This window comes from Dendrobium catenatum, unplaced genomic scaffold, assembly GCF_001605985.2.
Source record: "Dendrobium catenatum unplaced genomic scaffold, ASM160598v2 fragScaff_scaffold_1467, whole genome shotgun sequence".
Lineage (NCBI taxonomy): Eukaryota > Viridiplantae > Streptophyta > Magnoliopsida > Asparagales > Orchidaceae > Dendrobium > Dendrobium catenatum.
In genome coordinates, this window is record NW_021319929.1 from 666048 (window position 1) to 672276 (window position 6229).

Below are 6229 nucleotides of genomic sequence, written 5' to 3' on the forward strand. Positions count from 1 at the left end.
TGCTTTCCTTAAATTCCAGAGAAATTTTGGAAAAATTGACATGGATCATTCTGGACGATATTTTATAGTCCTGGACGATAGTTTATAGTCCTGGACGATCCACCTGGACGATGTCCAAAAATAGTTTATTTCTAATTAGATCTGGCGGCAGATTCTTTCTGAATTGAGCCTATCATCCTGGCCGATAATAATTCGTCCAAGACGATGTGTTTTGCATAATGACGGCTGCTTTAATGAGGATGCCCTAATTAGGGTTTCTGCTTTTGGACAGATCGTCCCGGACAATGTTAACAAAAATAGAAATCTTTAGGGAGCAACAGAAAATCTTCCAAGTTACAAAACATCAAGAGCCACACCAAATACAATAGACTCAAGAAAGGAAAAAGTGTACAAACTGACTCAGACCTAGTCTACCCAATCTTGAGCTGGTTCCAAATTGCAGTGTGATCGTGTGGACCTGAAATATTAGTAAATAAGGCTGTCATAGAGAAATAAGAGTGTTTTCTATCATCAAAATCATAAACCATGAAAACAAATCTACAACACCATGAGATCGGCCAGGGCATCGCCCTAAATGCAAACTGGACGATTGAAATTTGGCTTGATCATCCCGGACAATATCACGATCGTCCAGGCCAATCAGTTCAAATCAGAGGAAAATCATCCAGAGCATCGCCCTGAATTTGTGCTGGCCGATATTAATCGTCTAGAGGTAACTAAGGGTTTTTGAATAGATCATCCTGGCCGATCCTGTGATCATCCAGGACGATGTGATCGTATCAATCATCCTTAATTACTTCCTTGATTTGTCTGATTAATTAAGGCATAATTGTGAATATCGTCCAGGCCGATCAAAGATCATCCTGGCCGATTTCCAAAAATATAGAATACCTTAATTATTTATGGCGGTAATTTCTTTCTATTTTGATCCTATCGTCCTGGCCGATACAAATATCATCCAGGCCAATTTGCTAATGACGGCTGCCTTAATTAAGAACCCCTGATTAGATTTTTTGTTTTAAGCCAGATCGTCCAGGACGATGTAAATATCGTCTTGGCCAATTTGAGTAAAAATAGAAATTCTAAGTCTCTCAAGTGTGTGTGTGTAGGGTTACTTTTCATTAGTCACACCAAATATTACAATTGACTCAAGAGGGGAAAAATAAAATTACAGACTGACTCAACCCTAATCTACTCCATCTTGAGCTGGCTCTGATTTTCGTCTGATCTTTGGGTCCTGAAAAGTCAATAGAGAAAAAGGTAAGATTTGTTTGCTATCATCAAAATCATAATCTAAAAATAGATTTGTAACAAAACGGAGAAAATAAATCTAATCAAACGAGGCCTAAGTCTTCTTTTAGATGAGAAACTAAGTTCAGATGTAAATAAAAATTTTAAGCGTGCTTACTTGGAAAGTCTGGGAAATTCATTTGACTTACAACCTGATCCGATCCAAAGTTGTCTTGTCAGCTTGATTGGAGATAGACACTCGCCCGCCCAAAATAAAGATAAAAAGATGAAATGGCCGAAATTTTTTACATTTCAAGCGCCTATACAGTTTTCAATTTACAGCATTTGCAGTTCTCCGAAGTTCATGCAAAAAATTCTTCTGAAAACTTCTAGCATTCTCTTTTGCTCAAATGGAGAAGTCACTTGCAAAAAAAAGATACGTTATTACGTACAACAGTTAAATGTACTCCATATTTTTTTTGGTATTCACTGTGTATTTGTTGAAGAAATCATAAAAAATAAAAACAATCCGATAAGGATAAAATATTATATATTTCTTACATTCTCCATAATTTTTGCATATTTTATGCGTATATTCTGCTTATTCTCTGTGTATTTGTTGAAAACTCAAACACTAAAATTTTAACATAAATACTATGAATCTTAAAACCATAAAAAACAAAAGTATTCTAATAAGGAAAAAAGATTACTTATTTCTTACCTTCTAAGTAATTTTAGTGTAAATAATATTTGATTTGTACGTATATTCTGCGTACCTATTGCATATCTTCTGCGTATCTTTTGCATATCTTATGTACATCTTATGTGTATCTTATGTGCATCTTATGTGTATCTTTTGTGTATCTTCTGTGTATATTCTACGTATCTTCTATGTAATTTCTACGTATCTTCTACTTATCTTATTTAATATTTATTTTCTTAATTTATGCAGATTTACGTCCGTCTTATCTCTTATCGCTACTACGTTTCAACATTCAGAACAATCTGTGATAATTTTGCCGAGATAATTCCTCCTGATGTTGAAGATAAATTGAAGAACTTAAATATCTACCAATTTCTTTAATTTCTTTGATTCGAGCAAAACGCCACACTTATTTACCAGCTGATGACAATGTAAAATATTTCAAAGCAAAGTTTTATTATAAAGGTTATGTTATACCTTTCACTGCTAATGAAGTGACCTTCCTTACTGGTCTTCCCAACAGAGGTGAAGAGATTTTTTGGCATAACTTGCCCCCTACAGTAGTCACCTCAAAGGATATAAAGTTGAAAATGCTAGAGGTAAAATAGACGTAGCCCCCTATAAATTATGTTCAAAATATTTATTTTGTATTTATGTTCAAATTTATTTTTCTAACAAAGCAACTTCAAAACTCTTAGGTTTCTACAAACAATATCAAATAATATAGATGAGTTTTCATCAATTAATTAGGCATGGTCGATTTGGGAATGCTTGGTTGAAGAATTTAATAATATATCTACCAAGATTTTAAAGAACAAGTCAGCTAGTTACATCAATAGTTTTGTGTATGTCCTAATTGTGAGTGCTAAAATCATTCTAATTTAATGTTTAATTTGAATAATTCATTTACTCAAATTAACTTTGATCTTATGTAGGTTTGGTTCCTGGAGTACACTTCCATTCATCTCCCTAAGTACCCTGACAAAAGGCCCCGTTTCCTTCGATAGGCTAATGACATTATATATAATACCTAGAAGACCACTAAATTATTTATTAATTTAAAGAAAAGATAGGCATGTATGCAGATTTATTTATTAATTTCAATAAATATCTCTTAAAGATAGTTGAGAATAAGGATTTTCTAACAAATTTATTTTTCACAGATTTTTTATGACCTCCAGAGAGTTACCCAGGATGAAGCTAATCTACTGGGCATCCAAAAATATCCATCAAGCCATCATTCTCCCATTCAAATCCCCACTCATGAACAGCTTCTCAAACCCCAATCTCCCCAGCAACCATAACTCCAATCTGCCCAACATCCCCAACCCCAATCACCTAAGCAACCACACTTTTCATTTCAACTCAATCATTTGATGTTCTCCAAGAGAAAATAATCAAAATAGTCCAAGATACATGTATAAAAACTCTTCCATGAATTTGAAGGTAGACTGAGCAAGAAGTTTGAGCAAATAGTTCAAAGAGTGAATTTAATTGATTATAAGCTCCACAATTTTATTATTCAAGGCACTCTCTATCTTTGTCAACAACCTACTCCCTCCTCATCATACAATCACCCAATGCAAAATATAGTGATATCTTCCAAACATATAAAGACCTAAGCCTTAGATAATACTAAACCCCCAGATGAGACCAAAGCCACAGAGAAGTCCAATGTCCTAGAGTAGTCCAAAGTCCTAGAGTAATCAAATATCTTAGAGCAGTCTAATGTCTCAGAGCAGTCCAATGTCCTAGAGTAGTCCAATGTCCCATAGAAGACCAAAGCTTCAAAAGAGGAAGTTAGTATTATAAAAATTTAAAGGGTGTATAAGAAGTATAAATTAGATATTTCTAATTCATCCCAAAAAGAATCATCCCAAAAAGAACTATCCCAAAAAGTTCCATCTTAAAAAGAATCGTCCCAAAAAGAATCATCCCAAAAAGAACCAATCAACGTTAATCATGTTATATTAACTCATAACCATGCAAGTCAAACAGTGAACTACATTGGTATAGAGATATTGAGTTCTAAGAAAAAATATTTTATTAATGAAAGCAGTAAGAAGTTTAGTAACAAGTAAACATGCTCACTATGTTATTAATTGCATTTTTTTAGTATTTTTTCTGAATGTTTATTTACTTTTGCGTATTTTATGCTTATTTTATGTTTATAGACTACGCATGTACTGTGCATTTTATGCATGCATAATTATTGTGTATTGTATGCATAATTACTGTGTATTATATGCGTAATTACTGCGTATTTTATGCATAATTATTGTGTATTGTATGGATAATTACTGCTTATAGACTGCTATTTTATGCATATTTTATGCATAATTACTATGTTTATTAGCTGCATATTTTCTTTCATTTTTTTTTCAGGAATGATTCAATATTTTATGCTTAGAACATTATAGTTTCTGGACGTGGCATTGACAAAATATTATCTGATAGTTATCTTGACAATGATCATGTAGATGCCTTCACCATTTTATTACACGAGAAGAGTAAACTTTTTTCTGTCAAGTATCATAAATTTTTATACATCTCTCCAATATATTGGGTTAGTATACATGTTTAATTTATATATAATTTTTTAATTGTTTAATTTTTTATTTCTTATATTTAATTCTTGCATCATTACAAGTTGAAGGATAAAAATTCAAAATTATTTATCAAATACATAAACTATAATTCTATTCATTCATGCAACATTCTAATTCATCCAATTATTGACGGTTCACACTGGAACCTTCTGCTTGGGTTGCGAAATGAAAGAAAGTGAGAATTTTATGATTCTATTCATATCCCATTACATAGAAATATTACTACAAAGGTAGTAAGTTTGTCATTTGTTAAAGAATTTCGCAATTTAATAGTGAACTCAATTATGTTCCTTATATTGTTCATATTAAAAGCTTATATAGGGATTTCAAATAAGCTTTTGATAATGATATCAATAAATGGAAGTTCCAAACTAGCAATAACGCACCAACTCTGACAAATAATATAGATTGGGGAATGTTTGTTAGCAAATACATGAAAAATATGATTCTACAAAACAACACCAACTAAAAAGATAGTAAAGATTGACAAGCTAATATGTCAAAATATAGTGCATAATTATCATACGCATTGTTCTGTGTAGCATTGAAATATATTTTATATTTTCATAGATTTTTTCATGGTCAGAAATTGTTCAATGTACATTATTTTAATAAATTTTTGTGCATAGATTTTTTTGTAATTCATTTACTTTACTGAAATATAACTTTTACAGTATATGAGCATGTCGTACGCAGTAATTAAGTTGTAAATAAGCAGAAAATGCACACAAAATACGCAGTAATTAAGTAGTAAATACACAGAAAATGTGCAACAAATACACAGTAATTAAGCAGTAAATACGCAAAAATGCGCAACAAATGTGCAGTAATTAAGCAGTAAATATGAAAAAAATACGCAGCAAATGCGCAACAAATGTTCAGTAATTAAGGAATAAGTATGCATAAGTCAATTATAATTAACCTTAGGTATATCGTTGATAAAAAACCCATCTTTGATAAATGTCAACTACATTATACTTATTCCCTTGCATGTAATGGAATGCGGTGTGTAATTTTTTGAAAAAATATCAACCGCATATTTACATGCCACCTCTTCATGAAAATTCCTATGCTGAAGGTTTAGGCATTCATTTTTGCTAAACCTTCAGCACATGAATTCCACAAAGATGAGACAATGCTTCTTCACAAGATAGTGAGCATTGCTGCGTATTGGCTATGTAGTTCATACTACGCAGCAAATATGCAGTTGAAGTTTTTATAAAAACCTCACAACGCATTACATTAAAAGGCAATGGAAGAAGTAAAATTCGAACAAGCTTATATGGAGAAGATGGTTAAACCAATAATATAGAGCAATAAATTAGGTCAAAAAATAATAAAATGTCATAAATATTAGGAGATATCTAAACGACCACCTCATCCAACTCAACTAAATGCCTGACAAACATTAGTAAAGGTATATGTAATAACATAATGAGTGCAATAATGCAGTTCAAACATGCAATAAATACATCAAAAGAAATGTCTCTGTAAAGAAGTCTTGAATGTTTTCTTTATAAGTTGAAACATACATATCTGTAAAAGAATATTGAATTAATTTTTAAAATACATATAAAAAAAACATCCTTCTCCAAATCAATCTTCAACTTTATCGCATTTTTACTATTAAAAAATTTTCTATAATCCTTATATATTGTCAAGATTTTAGTGTTAGGAATCAAACCTA